The sequence below is a fragment of the Solenopsis invicta genome, chromosome 15 (genome assembly GCF_016802725.1).
Source record: "Solenopsis invicta isolate M01_SB chromosome 15, UNIL_Sinv_3.0, whole genome shotgun sequence".
NCBI lineage: Eukaryota > Metazoa > Arthropoda > Insecta > Hymenoptera > Formicidae > Solenopsis > Solenopsis invicta.
In genome coordinates this window covers 7,977,983-8,000,529 of record NC_052678.1, presented here as the reverse complement: position 1 = coordinate 8,000,529, position 22,547 = coordinate 7,977,983, and the positions used below count along the sequence as shown (strand labels likewise).

The window sequence follows — 22,547 nt, the reverse complement described above, 5'->3', positions numbered from 1 at the left end:
CCCTCGCGCGCTCCTTCGCCCCCTCGCCCGCCAATCACGACTGCTTTTACAATGCCTCGAAAAAGGTAGTGTCCGCAACAAAGGGCAGAGTGCCTTTTCCGGCGGTGTTTTTTCCCAGAAAAAGATGCGCTCTTGGCAGTACCTGTCAAAGACGGGGAATTTAAATGATAATGAGAGTGCGATCCGCGGATCGCCGCTGTTTTGTGTCCTACCGGCCCGGATCTTGGGTTGCCAACGACTTTTTTTTTATAACTAGGTACGGAAAAGAAAAAGATTCTTGAGTTTCGATTTTCTATCAAGGTATCTAGCGTTATTTAGATGCATCGAATCCGCGGGTGTAGCTAGAGCTTTATGGAAACGGTGTAATTGAATATAAATGTGAAAGATCAACTCAAATAAGAATATCGCGAGTCTTTCTCTCCATCGTCGAGGACATTTTCAAGAGGAACAATATACTCTCGCCAATACAGCGCGCGCTTTCGTCCCGTATCGGCAATGACATATATCATCGACACGTGTCACTTCGACGAAAGACTTTAAGCAGTTTTTCCGAGAGTCGATAGTTTCGACGTAAAACGTATCTTAAATTCGGAGACGTAGTTGATGTAACCAAAAGAGCACGCTCAAATCTTTACCTTTATATAAATTGCGTTATTTTTACGTTGTATTATATGCGTTCTTCATAAAAAAAAGAAGCTTTAATAGGAAATCAGATTCACGACACAATTCATTAATTATGCAGGTACGATAGGTCTACATACATCGGCATAGTATTATCGAGACTATTCTCTAGGTTGACAATAGTAGCGAGCTCGTGGATAATTAATGACATAGCTGGCATTAATCAATCATGTAAATGATATTAATGCCCAACAATCATCTATAATGCCAGTTCGTAAAGATTAAATAGACTGTTAATTTGGCTTTAATGTATTCGCCCACGTTAATTGGCAAGCATTAAATCACGTTAAGCAGCCTCGCAAGATACCCGGGCACGCACTTTACGCGTCAGTTAAATGCTGTCGGTCTCGCTGCACCTCTTTCTAACGAAACGGTGCATCGACCGCACGCCGCCGGGAGGTACCAGGAGTGCACATCGACGCGCACCGATGACCCAAATCGGAATTTATTAAAATACGAGGTATAAAGGTTACGAGAAGAAAAATGGAGGTGTGGCGGAAGATCGTGTCTGGCCATAAGCAGCGATTTAAGATAAGGGTCGGACCGTAGGGTGAGATATACCCACCTCGTATGCGGCGCATACACGTCGGGTGTATCCGAGAGGGCTCGTCTTCCGTGGTCCGACCCGGTGGCACGGAACCGCACGTGTTTGTACGTACGTACGTACGTGGCGAGCTATAACGAGAGATAGTGAAATGTAGTGCGTCGCGAGTGCAGGCGCGGCCCGACGCGACGCGACGCGACGCGACGCGACGGCGGTACGTCGGGGCGTCGCTCGTTGGAATTATTCGCGTTCGAGATAACTGGAGTCAACGACATTCCACGGGCGATAGTTCAACGAGCGCGAAAAACGCGGAAAGTTGCACCGATAACGTCCGCGTTATTTCCGCATTGGGTTTTATGGTCGGGAATGACTGACTAGGGAAAAAAAATGTTTTCGACCGGCCGTGCCCTAAGTAGCGATGTTTTAAGTAGTAACGGCAGGCAGTGGTAAGACTATATATATCGAAAGAATCGACGGCACCGCCAATAAACTGTTAACTGCGCGATCAAGGCGTGTCTTCCGTATCTTCTCAGAGTGTCAGTCTCGCATTAATAACTATTAATTGTTAATTAAGAAGGTATTTTCATCTGGAATGCGAAAAAGTAGCCTATTTCAGAAAATTTTTTTAAAGGTAAACTGCTACACGTATTCTTCTGCTTGTACACATTTATTAAATATCTACAAATTTTTATCGGGCTAAATTAAATTTTGTTACCTAAATTTGAAAACAAATACATTATACAAGTCAGTCGATTTTTCAAAAACTATTGAAGCTATCGATTTTAACTTTTATGTGTGTGTGTGTGTGTGTGTGTGTGTGTGTGTGTGTGTGTGTGTGTGTGTCAAATACACATTGGTTTATCGCACAAACTAGAATAAATAAAAAAAAGATTGCAAATTATTAAAACGTTTAGAAAACAATTTTTTAACAAAAATCGATTGCATTTAACGTGTATAGAAAAATAATTAATTTATAAATATCATAATAATTCTAGTTCATGCGATAAACAGACATGTATTTTACATAAACAAATGTTAAAATCGATAGCTTCAGTAGTTTCAGAAAAATCATGTCAGCCAACTGGAAAAATGTGTGTATTTTTAAAATTACGTAATAAAACCAATAAACATTTGACCATATCAAAATTTATAGATATTTATCAAATATCTACAAATAGATGTGTAAAAACGTAGAAAAATGCGTGTGCAGTTTTTTCTAAAAAATTCTCCAAAATAGACAAACTTTTTCGCACTCTAGCAGTAATCCCCTTAAAGGATCCATTTTCTAAACAATTGTACGCTAATCGCGGAGGATAATATCGGTAGGATTATATCATGTGATAACAGAAAGAGGTACACTGGCGACACACTCTCGATATTAGTTATGCTAATTGAGCCTACGTGTCGGGGAAGTGCAAGCGACTCGATCGCATACATGCATTTGTAAGCCGTCGTTTAATTCCCTATACAGATCCCACTGTCGCGATACGTCGGGTCCCACACCCATCCGATATAAATTCAAACACGTCCGGCGAAATGAGCTTTTTGTTGTTTCCTTTTCTTTTTCCTCCGCTCTTTTTCTTTCTTTCTTTCTCTCTCCCTTTCTTTTTTTTTTGTTTCATCTTTCATTTCTGCGGAACGGTAATGGCATGGATCAATACGATGACGGGCTGTTTCCGCTTAAGCGGATTTTCACGGCGTTATTTTCGCCGTACTCGCGAGCTGGTTAACTCGCTCGCTGCTGGTACGTCCACGGTTTGCGGAGAGAGAAAGGGGAAGAAGAAGAAGAGAGGGAGGGGGAGAGGAAGAGAGCAAAATGCATGTGCTCAAAGCGCGCGGAAACAAGCCTGCAGACAGTCAGGTCTCGTCTCCGCCACCATCGCGCCACCACCCCTCGCTCTAAAACCCACCCACGGTTTGCTCTTTTTCTCTCCCTACCGCGCTCCGTTGTCCCCCTTTGGTGTACGAGCTGCCGGCGATGCGATGGCGAGATCGGAGCTCGTCGCACACGCCCATACCCCACGTGTATGTGCATGCACACACGAACCCCCGTGCCACATGTGTGCCATATAGGAAATGGGAAAACGAAATGAACCGTGAATAATTATGTATTACTTTTAATGCCTCACGGTTTACAGAAACGTGCCCGCCGATACCAGGGAAATATTAACGTCAAAGGTACTTCCTTCATTTTCTACGTGTATATCGCCGCTCGTACGTACATCGCGATCGCATCGTCGTCTCGAAGCCAGGGATCAAACGATGCACGAGAGATTCGACGTATAACGACTTCTTTTTTCCTCTCTCACTCTCTTTCTCCCTAAAACGCTTCCTGCGCTTCCGTGCACGTACGCCGCGATATAACGTAGAATATCGAGATAAGAATTCATCCGATCATTATAATTTAGCATAAATTTATGTGCCGGAGGGATCGTGGGCTCTCGTCTCGATCGCCCGACGTATATAAACGCGAGAAATTATCCTCAAGTTATCCCCATCTGAGCCAAGCGGTAAAAACGTCATTTTAATTAACAGTTACGTCACAATTTTATTTCAGTTACACTCTTGAAATTACGATATACTGTTCTGTTCACCGTGTGCATCTCTGACTGCAAACTACTGGCTGTATATTATCGTGCGTTGTAAAAATGTTTCGCGGTTGTCCGACACTGACCATTCGTAAAATCGCAAACGTAAAATGTAATTCTATTAACCGCATTTCCGCGATACTCCCGCAAAAACTTTTTGAAATAATACGCATCTGAAAAACGTTAGGCGTTACCAAGGTACGGGAACGTATGTAAATAGCGCTGTAAAAGATGTGAAAGATCAGAACTTGCGGTACCGCCTGCAGGCGGATTTTATAATCACTCGCCGTGGTGGATCGGGGCAAGTTTCCGCTGCCCTTCGTCGCCCTTTCACACCGTTGAATCTAATTATGGGAACGTCAGTTTCGCGAACTTTGCCCGGTTTTACATCTTTATACATCGTGCTACGATATTACGGTAGTTTCGCGTCAGCGTCGAAATCTTCTGGACGATATTAACTGCAAATTTGCTTGTTCGGACAATAATAACGTGTCTTGAATAACAACGTCACGGATTAATAAAGTAGAGACTGCGTCTAAATCTCTGTGTGATGAAATGTAAGAAATTCGTAAGATAATGGCATAAAAGAGAGGCCGAAAGCGAAAGTTACATCATAAGTCTGGATAGTTCAAAACTCGATAGACCAGGACGCTGTTCGACCCAGCTTTAAGAAAAGTATTGATAGATTCTTTTCTACGGAGTCTCACACCGCGATTTGTAAGATATTTTAAAAGTAATCGTGAATAAAAATACATTTTACGATTAGTTTTCAAGTAAAAGAATAATATTCTTTATTCACTTTTTTTCTATTTTATCTTATAGTTCCGAAAAATTCAAAGTTTTTTTTATAGTTTGAATAAGTTTTTATCCAAGTCAATTTAAACTCGTCAAAATTTCTTTTTCTAGTTGTCGAAATTTTACCAGACCTTGTGTAATTAGATAAAGTGCTATTTCCTCAAAATCTCACGCGCTCACATTATCTCAAAAAATATGGATCAATCGTCCGCGTTTCGCACCTCGTGCAAAAAAAGAAATGCGCTCAGACTAAAGTACATGTATTCAAGCCGCGCAGAAAGCAATTGATTTATCTGCTTTTCCGTCGGCGTTTCCCTGAGTCAAAGTTGGCACGGGGGAACCTTCAGCATCCCTCGCTTGTTCGCCTCGCTGTTCGACAAACTATCACCAAAGAAGTTTTAAAGCTGACCGAAAGCAGCAGCATTGGCAGACAAATGACTCTCGACTTTTCCTCGCACAAAGCACATAATGTTTTGCATGAAAGCCTACTGAGGAAAGATTCGCAGCCGTTTAAAGCAACAATCAGATATTTGCTCAATTCATAAAATAATAAGCTACATGTTCAAAGAAAGAGATCGGTAAAGGTAATAGGAAATACGTAAGAAACATTTTATAGTAAAGTACTTGAGCCGAATAAAGTCTAGCGGATTAATTCGCTCAAACACCTGCGCTTGGTTTATATTGGTATTTGCATTATTTTTGAAAAATTGAAGATAATTGTGATGTTTAACAGTAGAGTAGAAATTTTGTTTTTGTAATTAATGATTATTTTGAAAAGAATTTAGAAGATAATGTTTAATTCTTTTTTTATTTTCAATTTATTTTTTATTAAGCCTTATTAAAAACACAAGAGTTTAATAATAGACAATGTCAAGTTAAAAAAATGTTTTTCTTATTTACAAATGTTCGATATAAAAGATAATTTTATTTTTGTGAGTGATGAAAATAAACATTTTATTCTCTCAATTTATTTCAATGTCTCCATAAATAAAGTTTATAAAAAATAAGTTACGTGAATCTTTTTCGACTCAGATATCTTATAATATTATATATTGGGTTTTTCTTTTACGAAGAAAAAAAAGTACCAACTTTAAAGAAACGAAGATATCTAATTTATCGTGAGAATGAGCGAAAAGTAGAACGAGTAATTTTCTTTAATAACTAATAGCGAGACTGCATCATTCAATCCTCGATTCAATAATAATGATCTCGACAAGTCCGCTTTTATGGAGAAAGAGCGCGCATTTTCTCCGCCAATGCGAACGGCATCGCGAGCAAGAGACTTAACGACGAGCTATTTATGATGTTGTGGATCAACTCGCGAAGTCAAATCGAATGAGATGACGACGAGCCAGCCGAGGTCGATTTCAGCGTCTGCTCACTCACGTATAGTGACCCGCGCGCGACAAAACCCGTCTCCGCAGAGGACAAATCGTCCGTGAAATAGAGAAATTCGTGAGGATCCTCTAGAAAATCCGCATCCGTTTCCGGAATACCTTATGACTGGCAGCCCGTTAACATTCAGACGCGGACCGACCGCATAGGTAAGTTGCTGGATAAGTACGTTCGAAATATACATATATACGAAACATTTCGTCAAAACTAAGCCAGCTTACAATTCATCGTGCAAAAGATACACACGAAAGTTTCATCAGGTTTCAGATTTTGCGGGGAATCAAGTCGTACCCTAAGTTCTCAAACTCTGTGGATGACGCATAGGGTCAAGCGAATTAATCTTTCAGAAAATATTACGATACTACTACGATTTTTTTTATAATCGAATTAATTATTAACTGATAAATGCATTCATATATTTTAATAGATGTATTAGTAAATAAAATTAGTATAAATGTTATTAGAAGAACCTTTCAAAAGAATTTTTAAAATTAGTCACTCAAATTGATTCATAAAAATCTAATTTAACCATCATTTTCTTACATAATAAATTATTAATTACTCGTGATATTTAATGGACAAATGAAACATTGTAATGTGTATTATAAGGTAGAATAACAGACATCATTATGTAATGCCTGATGCAATAAATTTTCAAAAGCAGTAATTACTATTAATTGACAAGCCAATTGCCTGTCGCTTGCGTGCGTTTGCACATTTATAAGACATGTAAAATAAACACAGCGACCGTGTCGCTGCGCTTGCGTACGTTCGAGGGTGGAGAGGACCACCCTTTGGATCGATCCTTCAGCTTTATCTGTAAGTGGTGGTCCATGTGCGAGAGGACCTTCATTTGTAGAGGCCAGTCAACGGTTATTAATGAAGGCAACTGCATTAATGACAAAATATTCTTTCTCACTAAGCTATATATCGCGCGAACAAACGTGACTATCAAAATTATGCATTTCAATACTTTAAACAAATATTTTAATCACCGGGCATAATCAAATGCGTAATTAAATAATACGCAAAGCGTAATTAAATAACATATATATTGATATCTTCGGACAACGACAAATAAAACTACTCAAATTAATAATTGTTACAATTTTTATCAGTGACGTTTCGAAACATAGTTAATTCGCAGACACTGAACGCAAAGTTCACGGCAACTTTTCTTAACAAGCTCTACCTGTGCTCCGTGATTCTTTGTTTCAAGACACGTTTCTAAAGCTCCATCTCCGCCAGTAATTATTATCCCGTCGGTAATAATGTTCCGCGCGCGCGCGCGCGCCGAAGTTCCTTGTGTCCGGTCATCATTATTAATAATATTAAGGATTAGCACTATAACGCCCCGGGTAAATGTCTATTTTATCATTTCTAATCAACTTCGCATAACAAATACGAGAGATGTGACAGCCGATTTGCTGGTACAAGGCTCCTTTAGTATAACGTAGATAGGTTGAGACCCCATTAGATCTCAAGTTGATCCTGCAATCTCCTAAGGCGATACCAGACTACGAGTGCGGCGTCTGTAATAGGCGCTCATGTAAAAGACGGTCCCATATTCTCGACTTCGCGTAAAGTCAGTGTCACGTATACTCACGTGCAAAATTGTAAGAGCCCTTTAGCAAAGTGCTTTTGTTGATAATGTCCTCAGTCAACTACGCGCTTGACTGTGAGATGCAAAACGTGACAGAAGCGATTAGGCAGTTTACGAGGGAGCATAATCGCGCGTACACGAATATCTTATCACCGAGCGATCTACACGATATAGCCGATCATCCGTGACGTTTTGCGAACAATCGCAAAATTGTGTATGTTCCACCGTAAAAGAATGTTACGCGATTGAGGAAAAAAAATTTCTAACGTTTTACAGAAACATTTTGCAAGGTTATTATTAAGAAACCCGAAGTAATATTTTTAAAAATTTTAGTTATATTGTATATTTATATAAAAACATGTAACAGTTTAAATTTCAAGCAGAAGATACTTGAGCTAAATGGGGTCAAGCACTAAATAAGGTTCACTTTTGAATTTACTTAAAAATGCACTTTACCTGCAGTATATGCTTCTAAAATGTGTCATAGGAAGTGAGTAAGGACCGCGGAATTAGAACAAGTAGCAGCGTGTCTGTTTAGTGTAACGAAAACTTTATAACGAAGTTGATGTATGAGCCGTTTTTATAAAAGTTCGCTATAAAGTTTATTAAATATATATTATTTTATGGTATATTATAACATATAATGTTATTTAAATTCCTAACTGCAGAAAACAAAAAATATATATTGATTTTTACAAATATATATTTTTTTTAAACAACGCATTTACTTAAATAAGGCCATTTATATAACAATTATTATTTTTTTTTTATTATGTGGAAGGTTTACACTAGAGCACAACAATTTTCAATGCTGGTGTCTTTTTTGAGAAACTGACCAGAAAATTGACTAGAAACTTCCAATTTAATAAGAGACCAAATTAAAGATAATTATGATGTAAATTTAAGAATAACTTAATTTCGTTTTTATAATTAATAATCATTTTAAAACTTATTTAAAAGATAATGTACAGTTTCTTTATTATTTTCTTTGCTAAAGTCTCAACAACAGAGTTTAACAAATTATTTTTAAACATATTTCATTTTTGTGAATAATTGAAATAAAGATTTTATTCTTGTTCAGTTCATTTCAATATCCTTATAGAGTTAAAACAAAAAATTAATAAAGGGCCTTATTCAGCTCAAGTACTTTGTATTGACCTTATAGCGATTCCTCTGCAAAGCATATACATATCGATCCTGCGTTTTTTTCCCTGTGCGCATGTTATCGTATCCGAAATAATTTCTCCATTTATTCTCTCCGCGTGGAACACACTAGCTACATATTACCGCGGCTTTCGCGTTTCGAATCTAGCATGTTTAAAGTTCGTTTTTCTTGGTTTAGGCGGCGATGCCATTGTCCGTCGCGAGCAACAAGAAAGTAATAACATCATGGCGAAATGACAAATTCGCTGCAAATATTACAGGGAGTATACGTCATAAATCCGCGTTACGGCTATAATGCAGGTCATATAACGGTTTTCAACGCGATTCATCGTGTGTTTTACATTACAGTAGAAAGTAATCCGTTTTGGTTAACACAAACGCACTAATGCTCGTCTAAACGTAGGACGGCGAGAAATTATTCTCCGACAGCTTAAACTGATCGCTGGAGAGAGATCGGTCGTAAGACCATCTAATAGTTTAAGAAAGTAATCAACCAACTTTAATTTCAATACCCGCGGAATTCCCGTTACTTGTTACTGGACTTTCTTGGCAGGGAGGTCCTGAAACCCCTTCATGGCGCAAAAATTAATCCCACCCGGGTTTAATCTCGCACTCGCACTTAATACACCGATTTCGACATGCACTTTACACTGTTAAAAATGTCGTAAAATTGAATGTATTTTTAAGTTACACAAGTAGAAATTCAGTGCACTTTTAATTACATTAAACGTTTTTAATGTACCTACATGAAATTTGCTTTCGTATTTTTAACAGTATAGTGGATTATTTGAAAATGCGAATTCTTTAACGTATTTAAAAAATCTCTTCCTGACTGTAAAATTGCTCGGGATTAAATTGCGCATGCACGAAAAAAAAAAAGATTAGTTGCAGCAGCAAAAATCTGTGTGTGATAGTTAAATTTTATCCATGAAATTTGATTACTACGTACAGATTCTTGCAACTGTAACCAATCTTTTTTTTCCGTTCGATTGAGAATGTAAGATAGGCGGTTATTCAACGCGCGATACGTCCGTTTGCGGATCATCTTTATACGCGTGCTGTTTCTCCGCCAATTATACAGATTGTATGGAAGTGTGCGACGGCAGAGTGCAGATTGTAGATCGAATTTCGCGCAGTGGCAGTATTCCATCGCGCGGGCTACACAGCCGCTATCGATATCCTTGTGTAATGGAACCATTCTGAACCAATCGCAAGGAAATTGCCTCTCGAAAATACACCAGGCAAAAGTATAGACCTACGTAGTCGCGTTGGTTGAACGTTAACGAACTTAAAGGTGTACGTAGCCAGTATCGAAATCGCCCTCGCGCGCATTTTATCGCGTATCGTCGATACGGCAGAGTCAAAGGACTCGATACAACGGATTATCGCAGTCTTTCTTTTTTCCCTCCGGGCACTTCGATACACGCAGCTATATTCTATCCACTAAAAAAAGAGAGCAATCACGAACATCATCTTGAATATATGTGTACTTTGTTACGTACGCGCAAGTGTGTTAGAAACAGGTAAAAGTCACATATGCATATGATTTCTTTAGGTAGCAATCCCAATAGAAAACAGTTTTCTATCGTGCTCTTCTATTCTGTCAAACTGACACATCCCCGCGAACATCGCGAGGGACGTACTTGCGTGCGCGGGAGTTCGGCATGTCTATCGTCCGTAACTTCGCTCGCCATTGGTACCCCATTCGTCCCCGGCTCACGAACTCGACGGCGAGAAGCTAGGATATATCCATGGACATGTTTGTAACATCCCACGGCCACGCGCCCGTGCTCAAACTTACATTACCGTGTTCAGACGCGGAACGTTTCGCAATAGCTCCCGAGCGGCAGCTATATATGTACACGCAGGGGAGACGCACATAGCCCCGTAATACGTACATACGTACGCGGCAAACGCAGCGCAGATAATGCGCTGACAGGTGGGAAAGGTGGACGACGAAACCGCGGGCGGGTTTCGACAGAGCGTTGCATCAACTATACGATTCATCGTACTGTAGATCGCATTAATGATTTTTTTTTTTTTTTTAACTGAACGGATCTCAATAAAACAGAACAACTCTCGTATATTTCCCCTTTACTATCGGCGTATCACCCTTGTGAATTTCTCGATCCGATGTTGACATATATGATACAGTTCCCATAAGTGTCTTTTAAAGTACTCCTTCCGAACCTGTGTTGCGTCACAACTGTCTGAATATCCTCAATACCGTCAGATATTCTCTTCTGGAAACCCATCTCGATTTTAATGCATATACAATCAACGGAAAGCGCATTCTATTCGCGTGTGCATGTGTGTGCGTAAAACACCTTAAGCCGGATCAGACAAACGAACGCGAACAAATACGAATGAGCAACTTATACTTTGAAGGAAGTTGTTTATTTATGCGCGTTCGCGCTCGTTTGCTTAACACAGCTGTATAAAATATATTTAGAAAATTTTCGAGAACGACTCTATTAATTTGTCCACTTTAAAGAGAAATTAAAATTTTTATTTAAAACAAAAATAAAACGCGTAAACTTAAGTATAAATAACACTAACCGCTTGCGCCCTACAGTCGCGCGGGTCTTAGACAATAATACTAATGCACGCTCGCTTGGGCAAGGTTTAAACTTACGACCCTACTGTAACGTTTCACTAAATACTATAGCCACCCTAATTCCTCGGTTGTCACCGAGCCTTTAATGATGTTGTCAGCCGGTGCGTCCTCTTATTGTCGCCATTAATACAGAACGGATAATGCAGGATGTCGTAGGAATTAGGAAACCCTCGTCAACGCGAATGAACGTTTCACCAATTGTACATTTGATCGGCAATTTAGCAAAGAGATCGTAGTTAATAAGAAATTATCGATTCTATTATAATCTATAAATGAACAAATTTTGAGACTCTTTTTTTAAAATTGATATACGTGTTTATCGCTTGCATTATTCAGTTTACGTTTAATATATTAATTATTTGCTTCATAAAATTTCACCGAGAAAAAATTTAATTTTACATCTTTTATATTACCGTTCTTTCCGGAAAATCCATCAATCAAACGCGTAAGTGCTTCGCTTCGATTGATCGTGCTCAAAAACAAATTCGGCGATCAATCATGTTAAGTAGTCAAAGTATCGTCTGAAACCAGCGAATGCATAAGCTAAAATGTTACGTTCAATATAGTACCTGACCTTTTATTATCGAAAGTCGGATGAGTCCGGAATAATTCAAGAAAGTCTTTCGGTAACCGTTATTTTAAAAAACTGAATTAAAACGTGACAATACAGGCTAGAGGAGATCAGTAATAAAATACTAAATGTCACATTTCATTTTGTACCGAGTGTCACATTCCCATTATATTTAGAAAGAATAATGTATAAGCTTAGAGGTCATACCATTGCATAAAAAAGTCGCGAAAAATATAAGATTGATAAAGAGATTTCGGATAAACTTTTTATCGACGACTTTTATCGATCTAACTCTTCATATATCGTAAACATTACTTTCGCGGATCTATGAAGTTGGCACGACATTCTGTTAATATGAAAAAAAAATACATAGAGTTCCAGTGGCACTTTTTATACTTCCAAAGTTCCTTATAAAAATAACAAAGAGTTCTGCAGTTTTTACCCCCCAAAAAAGCAAGAATAAAAAATGTGTTAACTTCGTGAATCTAGCACGGACCTCTCCTTCTCTAAAGTAAAAGAAAACAATAAATATTAGTATATTTGACAAAAATTCTAGTTAGTATCGATAAGTTCTATCGCTGATTGCAATTTCAAAATTCACACGATTAACATTTCTTTTTATACTAAAATATTAAATATACCACGACATTTGAAAAAAAAAAACGTCGTGTTTCCTACTTATCGCACTTCCAGCAACAGTTCTTATCAGTTCTGATAAAGATCTATGCTACACAATCATTTTTTGAAATAGTTCTGGCGACTATATATTTTAAAATAATTTTTTAATACAAATCAGCATATTATCTCATATTAGGCAGCACAACACTTGAATAAAAAATGTCATGCTGCCTAATATGAAAACATTTAAGATTATAATTCAATATTAAAATATTTCGTTGAAGTCCGGTGAAATCCGGCGTAGTCCGATGATAATCCGTAAAATCTATGAAGTCCACAAAATCCAATAAAGTCCAGTAAAATTCGGTAAAATTCGATGAGGTCCAACATAGTCCATAAATTTAAGTCTGTGTAGTCCAGTGAGGTTTATGACAATCCGTGTAATGTAGTGAAGTTAGATGACAGTCCGTAAAGGTCACAAAGTTCGATAAAGTCCAGCGTAGTCCATAAAGTCCATAAAATCAAATAAAGTTCAATGAAGTCCGGTGATATTCGATAAAATCCAGTGTAGTCTATGAAGCTTGTTGAAGTCTGATGTCCGAAGTAGTTCAATAAAATCTATAATAGTCCGTATAATCTAATAAAAGTCCGATGACAGTCTGTGAAGGCAACGAAGTCCGATAAAATCCGGTGAAATCCAATGACGTTTGATGAAGTCCAACATAGTCCGATAAAGTCTAGTGGAGTCTATGAAGTTCAGTGAAATCCAATAAAGTCCGATAAAGTTCATGAATCTGTGATGTGCGATGAAGTCTTGAAGTCAAAATTTCGATGTATTTTTTGAATGATTATCCCATCAAATTAAATGTTAAAGTGTATTATAAAAATGCTGGAAAGTAGAAATGCTGGAAAGTAGAAATGCTAGAAAGTAGAAATGCTGGAAAGTAGAAATGCTGAAATGTAAAAAAGCTGAAAAGTAAAAATGCTGAAAAGTAAAAATGCTGAAATGTAAAAATGTTAAAAAGTACAAATGCTGGAAAGCTTAATGTGGGTCATCAGTAACCACACAGTACAATACGTTTTAATTTAACAAATTAATATTTAAAATTCGAGTACTAGTAAAAAATTTGATTCTTTATATTAAAAAGCACTTATAAGTATATTTCGAATCTTGCAGGTGTTTGTAAGATTCGAAACTAACTAATCAGGATCAATTACTTCGCAAGTACATTATATGGAAACATTATTTCTTGTAAATTCGATGAAGTCCAGCGTAATCCATGAAATCCGACTGATAAAATCCGAAAAAGTCCATGACAGTCCGACAAAGTCCAATAAAATCCGACGGAATCCGATGAAGTCCATGACGGTCCGTGTAATCTAGTAAAGTCCGATAGTCTTGAAGCCAGAAAGTCTTGAAACCAGATGTTTTGAAGTCAGAAGTTTTGTAATCAGAAGTCTTGAAGCCAGAAGTCTTAAAACCAGAAGTCTTGAAGCCAGAAATCTTGAAACCAGAAGTCTTGAAGCTAGAAGTCTTAAAGTCAGAAGTCTTAAAACCAGAAATCTTGAAGTCAGAAGTCTTGAAGCTAGAAGTTTTGAAATCTTGTAGTCTGGTGTACACTTATTTTCCCAGTAGTCTATAAAGTGCGTAAAGTACGGTGACATCCAATAAAGTCCGATGAAATCCATGATAATCTGACAAAGTTCATGACAGTCTGTGTAGTCTAGTAAAGTCTAGTAAAGTCTTGAAGTCAAAAATCCTGAAGCCAGAAGTCCTGAAGTCAGAAGTCTTGAAGTCTTGTAGTTTGGTGTATATGTATTTTCATAGTAGTACACTTGGACAAAAAGTGTCGTGCTGTCTATTTATTGCAATGTCTAAGTGTGATGGTTCATATATTTAAAAAAGTATTTTTAAAAATACAATCACCAGAACTATTTTTAAAAATAATTGTGTATCATAGTATTCTACCAGAACTAGCGCAAATTGTAGCTGCGATAAAAAGACAGCACGACACTTTCTGTCTAAGGGTTCGTACATTAAAAAATTATTTAATAAAGTGCAATCGCCGGAACTATTTTCAAAAATGGTTGTATAGCAAAGAACTCTACCAGAACTGGCGAAAACTTTCGATGGAACTGCGATAAATAAGCAATAAGATCTTTTTGTCCAAGTGTCGTGGTTTAATATTTTAGTACAAAAAAAATGCTATTCATGTGAATTATATTTGAAATTGCAGTCATTGGTAGAACTTTAATGGTACTAACTGAAACTCTTGTCAAACGTACTAATATTTGTTTTCTTGTACTTTAAAGAATGAGATATCGTGCTAGATTCACGAAGTTAGTACATTTTTTCATTTTTGTTTTTTTGCGATAAAAATTGCAGAACATTTCGTTATTTTTATAAAGAATTCCGGAATTATAAAAAGTGCCATTAAAGCTCTATGTATTTTTTTCATATTAGTAAAACGTCGTGTCAACTTCACAGATCCCACTTCCGCATTATGTATCAATCATCAACCGTAACGGCTTGAAACGGTAATGCAATTCGACGCTCATTAAGTAAACGTCGTTAACAACGCAGTAATTGCCAGCGTTAGATGGTTGATCAATTAGCCAAGCAGATAATTTGCCGCTTACGAGACGACTGTCGAGAGCAGGCGTTCTCCGATACGGCGCGAAAGTGTTTCCACACATAGCAGCTTCCAATTGCATTCATATAAGCGCATCCGTTTTCCTCCGCGTGGAAACGGATGGCCGGTATTGACTCTCGTTTCAATATTCAGCTTCTTGAATAAAACAACAGCGACTGACCGGCCGGCCGACCGCGACCCCCTCCGATATCGAGCCACCGGGTATATTCCGAAGATCTTGCTGCTGCATCAGCATTCGTCCGTGTCCACGAAAAAGATAGCCCACTTGCATGCCCATACCTTGATAAACACCGAATGCAACGTCGTGCTGCGCGAACGTTTTGCGGAAATAGTACGCGAGATTCGCGAACGGAATATGCAAACAATCGATGTGCTAATCTTAACCGCACGTAGCGCACCGAAGTCCGAAAAATTTTGTAGCACACTTTCGTTAATCAACTCGTCACTATTTTTACGTATACATATAACCGAAAACAAATTAACGTGTTCGCGTTTAATCATTTTCCAAATATACGTTTTTGTTAAGTGAGCTGATAAACACATGTCAATTTAATTAATTACTGAATAAAAAATTTCCAATGATTAATTTCTAATTCCGCACACACAATTGTGTGATCTATAATTTCGTCCTTGTTTCCAAAAATTTATATTACAAATATAGAATTTGTAACTTTATTTGAGAATCAATTTTTACGTATTGATTTCTGTTTCTATTATTTCGATTATTATATCAATATTTCAGTTTTATTTTACATAATGTATTTTTATGTCACAGTTTAATATAATATTAAAATAAAAATATGATGCAAAATATTCAACAAATTACATTTCAATTAAATTTCATATGTCTTCTAAATATAGTAAATATAATTCTTCTGTAATATAGTAAAAATAAATAAATTAATATTAAAGGCAATATTTAAAAGCAAATTGACTTTTATTAAATATTGATTCATACTCTTATGTTATTAGATATTCAAAAAATAAATGTTAAAATTTGGAATATGTAAATATCAAAATGTAATTAAATATAATTTATCAAATATTGCAACATAATCAATATAAATAATAGGCTACAAAAAATTAGTACAACATTAGCATTGTAAAAGAAATATAATTAATAATCATTTTAGCAAAATTCACCATCACAGCGTAGCTTTTTATTAAACAAATTAATTAGATTCTGTTAATTCTAAAATACTTCCTGTTCTTTTATTTTTGCATGTGTCATATGTACGTTAAAAAAATGTTCCAACATTTTTCTTTTTATATTCAGAGCATAATAATATTTAATCCTGAAAAAAATATAAGAATACCAAATGCAAACTTAATAACATGTTAATACAAGAATATTTGAGAAGAGAGGATTAAAGAAAAACCAAATTAATTAATACATTTAAATATTTATGATTTTTCTCTACATATTCTTTATATAATAAATTTTATTTTCATGAAAAAATAAATACGTTACACGCAAACATCTTGCAACACCCATAAAACATGAAAATCATGATAAAAATTTTATTTAATTTAAAAGCTTTTCATAGGTCAAAAAATATATTTATTACAATGTTACAATGTTGCAATTTGAATATTTAATTATAATGCATTTGATACAAAAATTGTCCAATTAATATTATCAATACCTTATTCTTATAATTTTTTGATTGCGCTTCCTGAAAATTTTATCAATGTAAAAGAAAATGCTTCAGGATTAAATATTGACTCTAATCTGTTGTAGCCCATTTATATTAAGGTAACAGTTTCACAGGACTCATCTTTGTATTGCGTTAATTTGAGATACATCCCTCAAGTACAAGACGTCAAATACATCCGTTACCTTAATGTAGAATAAAAAAAAATTGACTCACCGCTATGATGCGCAGCAGCGGAATTAATAATCAAACAGCATCGCAGACTACGTTGATCTGTAAAATGCAAAAATCAATTATTTTACATATTACAAACGTCTCATTAGGTACTTAAATGTACGTTCATCCTTCGATTTACACTTAGTATCCATTCCACGTGATATTTTTTACGCGATTGAGAATCGTCTGCCATAAATACGAATACGTAAGAGAAAAATCCACATATGTTGTAAAAATATTTATTTCACATCATATTCGCATAAAAAGAACAGTAACAAAAATTAAGAAAAACAAATTTAAATTTTATTCGTTACCATGGTCAGTACTACACTCAAGTCAACCGAAAAAAGATCAGAATATTGTAACGAGTACGATCGAATAAAAACTTTTGGTTCAATGACGTCGAATAGTTTCAATATCGAGATATATATTTTTTCCGGCCACGTAAAATGAGCTCGCGTACAAAAAAAAATACCGTGTAAACGGAGGGATTATTTATTGCGTAAAAAAACCGCGTACAAAAAATGCCGCATAAATCGAGGGATGAGTACATTTTGAAACAACGAGAAGGGGTTAAATCACTTACCCCATGGTTGTTCCGCCGTTGCACGATGCCTTCCAGACCTCCTCCTCCTCTCAGATGCACTGGTCCTTCGTTGAAAACACTCACGCACACTTTCGAACTCCGAATTAGACTAACAATATTACCCCCGACGATGCACCGCCATTTTCGATTACCCCGACATGACGTCACGTTTTTCCCGACTCTCGCTCGTCACATACGCACGACGCAAATCACACCGAGAAACGCCAGTCATCACGCATCCCGCGGATTAATCAACGCGACGCGATCACCGATTCCCGACACTTATTGCGCCCGAAAAAATACGGGAGGAGGACACGCAGGGACACGGCCACACTTTCCTCCGTCCGACACACTCGCGATTTTCGGTTACATCGCACGTCCCGTACGAAATGAAGCGGCAACTTCACGCCGCTTCGAGAAGTTTCGCTACGCCGCGTCGTGTCGTTTCGCGACCCGAACGATTGCTACGTCGCACATCGCGATTAACGCGAGAGACCAACGGATCGCCACCTGATTCGATTACTCCCGACATCCGGAAACACGCTCCGAAGTTCCCAGTTGTCAATCACTGTAGACGCACACCGCGAATCACACGCAAAACGGCCCGAGAAACACTCACTCATCCCGCGGATCAATCAACGCGACGCGATCACCGATTCCCGACTCTTATTGCGCCCGAGTAAACACGGGGAGAACATGCGGGGGACACGGCCGCGCTTTCCTTTGTCCGACACACTCGCGACTTTCGGTTACGTCGCGCGACGTGTACGAAACGAAGCGGCAGCTTCACGCCGATCGAGAAGCTTCGCTGCGCCACTTCACGATCCGACTGATTACGTCGTACATCGCGATTAACGCGAGAAACCAACGGACGCCACTTGATTCAGTCACCTCCGACATCCGGAAGCATCCGGAAGTAGGCTCCGGAGTTCCCCGTTGTCGAACTGTAGACGGGATATACACAGCAAACACCCCCTCCACGTACACGCGCTGTCCCGCTGTCCGCCATTGTTCGCAGCCCGGCCGGCCGGCCGTCTCTAGCCTGTGACGACGTTCACGCAGGAGGCGAGTAGTGGGGGAGGATGCGTGCGCAGCGGCTAGGGCCCAGGCGACACGGAGCGGAGCACGTGAGTATCCCATTCAATCGTCTCTCGTGTGGTCCTCGTCTGATTGATAAGCTGCGACCCATTGAGTGATTCGCGTCACCGCTGCTCGCCGAGTAACGGCCGTGACCTTGCGTAAACACAACACGCCGTGCGTGCCTGTGTTTGTCGCGAAGAACACACTTCGAGCGCCGCATACCAAACAACTTTTCGCCCTGCGCAATATTTAAGGTACAATGAATTCACATTCAATCCTTTACGTTTCAATCTATGTTAATTCACGATGGATACATGTGGCTATTCGTCTCTGTTATTTGAATTGTATGATTAATTGTATTTAAAGTATACGATTGCACTGTGAAATTACGCGAAGATACGCGATATATTCGAATATAAGTATCGTCAGAAAATCAATTACGATTTCGAGGAGTGTGTTAATTTTATTTCTCATACTCTGTGAACTACATAACGCTGCTCAAGGAACTTTGCATTTTGGAAATCTAACAGAGATATTATAACATGAATTTTAAAATCGAACAAGGTGCTTCGATTAATTTATATGTATGGATATTATATATATATATTTACTAACAACAGATTTGTATTGCTAAATTTGTAAATTACTTAATATTTTTTTAAATAAAAATGTAAAAAAATTTAGAAATAGTATTAAATTTAGAATTTAAGGAATAAAATTTATTTTCGTTTAGAATGAAACAAGATACATGTAATATAATATTTATTACTACAAACTTGCTACAAACTTTTGCATTCCGTGAGAAACAAAACTGCAAGTTTCATAAATTAAAAACGTTATGATTTTAATACAAAAAATAAAATTATCGTAAAAAAAGAGACTCGATCTCAATTTCTGAGCTCATTCAGAAAATCATACAATTTTACTCTTTCTCTATGTGTATATATAAAAAACGAAAAAAAATTTTTAAAAATTTAATAATAAATAAAGTTTCACAAATACTTTTCATTAACAAGTAAATTTTATTTTTCTTAAATATTTGAGAAATAATTTATATAATAATTTACATTTAATCCTACATCCTGTTTGTAGTAATTAAGCAATCACTTAAATTTGCATTTAAGAAAAAAAAGATAAAATAATTTACACGTAGCAGTTACAATTTACTAGTAAGTAATTTGTCTATATGTACAGAGTCCTACATACCATATGAAGTCGCATCAATTTTGACATATCCGAAGCGTACATATTGCATCTGAATATTTGTACATCATGATTCAGAATTCTGTTTGACAGTTTAATGTTTGTAACTGTTTCACATGTATGAAAGGATTAAACATGTAAGATTAGAAATGAATAACAGATGAAACAGAATTAAATTAATCAATAAAGATATAGTTTTGTATTATTTAATCAACAGTCTCAATACGCATATGCCAAGTGCACATATTTATGCAGTTTTACGTGATAAAGCATAACGTGATATCTTGCTAACGTATCTACTCATAAGGAATTAAAATGTTATCGAGCAATAAAAATATATACTATCTATCTAATAAAGATCGTACACCCAGAGAAAAGGTGTTTAAATTAATATTTTTAAACTAATGAAATCGTTTCTTTAACTTGGTTTTTTTAAGTTGAGGTAAAAATATCTCTGATAAAATAAAAATTTATTTAATTTTAAGTAACGATTTTTTTCTAAGTAAATACATTATTTATTCGATTTATTCAATTAAAACAAATAAAATTTTAATTCAAAGAAAATATTGACAGAAGTGTAAGAAATAATTTAGTTATTCTATTTTAAAAATATATTTCTTTCATTTTAAAAAAAATTTGCATTACACAAACAATTTCTTTAATTCAAATAAAAAAATAACAAAAAAACTATTCTTTAATGGCAATAAACAAATTCCTTCGATTATCATATCTATTTTTTCATTCTATAAATTTAATCTTTTAGAAAATAAAAATTTATTTAATTTTAAGAAACGACTTTATTGACTTTTTCTAAGTGAATAAATTATTTGTTCAAATTATTTATTCAATTTAAAGAAATAAAATTTTAATTCAAAAAAAATATTGGGAGAAGTGTAAGAAATAATTTAGTTATTCTGTTTTAAAAATCTATGTCTTTCATTTAAAAATAAATTTGCATTACACAAACAATTTCTTTAGTTCAAATAAAAAAATAATAAAAAAACTTTTCTTTAATAGCAATGAACAAGTTCCTTTGATTATCATATGTCTATTTTTTTATTCTATAAATTAAATCCTATAAATTAAATCTTTGAAAAAATAAAAATTTATTTAATTTCAAGAAACAACCTTATTGACTTTTTCTAAGTAAATAAATTATTTGCTCCAATTATTTAGTCAATTTAAAGAAATAAAACTTTAATTCAAAAAAAATATTGACAGAAGTGTAAGAAATAATTTAGTTATTCTGTTTTAAAAATCTATTTCTTTCATTTAAAAACAAATTTGCATTACACAAACATTTCTTTAGTTCAAATAAAAAAATAATAAAAAAAACTTTTCTTTAATAGCAATGCATAAATTCCTTTAATTATCATGTCTATTTTTTCATTCTATATAAATTAAATATCTAATTAAACTCGTGTTTAATTAATCACCAAAATATGCTGTTAAAATATAACACGTACATGATACTTTGTATCCAAAAGTATTTCAATTATTGAAAAGAAAGATGAGAAAGCCTTTTTGCAATTAAAATTTAGGAACGTCCTACTAGCGTAAAATTTCGATTGTATCAAAAAGAAATCGAGCACAAAGCGCAGAGAAAAAAAAATTGAGCAAGCGATCTAACTTGTGGTATGACGATTCGATAGTTCGTTTCCTGGAAATGACTGAAGCCACTTTTGTGTAAGTATACGTACCATACGTATGTCACGTATATGAATGCATTATATGTATCTCGCTTCGTCTATGTAAGAGTGTACGTGCACATGCAGCTATGCGCGATAGTGCGGTCGACCAAAGCCCCGACTCATATAGGAGTGTTTAGATTTTAGGATGCACATGGGAACGTGCGAATCCGGGTGGCGGTAACCCGTATTAGGGTCACGTGCAGATTTGCCGAGGTGAGACCGTATCTTATGCGTCCCACGTACACTCATCTCCGAATCAGAAACCCGTCATAAACGATGCAAGGCCCATATCCTCCTCGAGACCCATATCCTCCTCACCCTCCGTCGAAATTTCAGCCCCGTGAAACCCCCGCGCGATATATTCGCGGCGCGGTGCGGCGCGGGAAATCAGGCTGCTGCTTGCCGCTGCCGCACAGCAGCTGCGTTTCCGGCTGACTGGCAGAAGGCAGTTCAGTAATAATTGAAACGGCGACCCTACGGCCGCTCGTTTATGTATACTTTAACGATACCAAGATTAATCGGATGCGTGGAGAAGCTGCGAGTGCGAGATGCGGTTGGTTAGAAACAGGGCTACTAAATTTGTCAACTCTTGGGAGAACCCCCTAACCCAAGGAGGGACTCATATTCATCAACTTGGAACGTGACTTAGGAGAGCCTTATTCTCTTGGATTATATTGTCCAAATGTAGACCATTATTTTTTTATACCTAAATAATCAAAGTAGATATTAGGTATTTAAAGCCTGTATTTAAAAAATCACGCGCAATTGCGCACCATTAACGAAGAATCGTTAGATTGAACGAGCCGCAAATTTCGGCGGTACTTGGACGCGAACCGAGGTATATATTTGTTTCATTCGCTCGTTTGTGAATTCGAGAAGAGTAGAA

The 22,547-nt window shown here is 36.5% G+C and overlaps 1 protein-coding gene across 2 annotated transcripts in view; it reads right to left on the bottom strand.

The window, feature by feature from the left end:
- Window positions 1-18,721, bottom strand: part of LOC105193330 — a 248,987-nt gene extending 230,266 nt beyond the window's left edge. The window contains exons 1-2 of one of the 2 annotated variants that reach the window (XM_039458101.1): window positions 17,688-18,721; window positions 17,102-17,158 (exon numbers count right to left, since the gene is read on the bottom strand). The gene's annotated coding sequence lies outside the window, so the exon portion shown is untranslated. The remainder of the gene's footprint in view (window positions 1-17,101; window positions 17,159-17,687) is intronic. The other variant, XM_039458105.1, reaches the window with a different exon arrangement.
- Window positions 18,722-22,547: the final 3,826 nt, after the last annotated feature.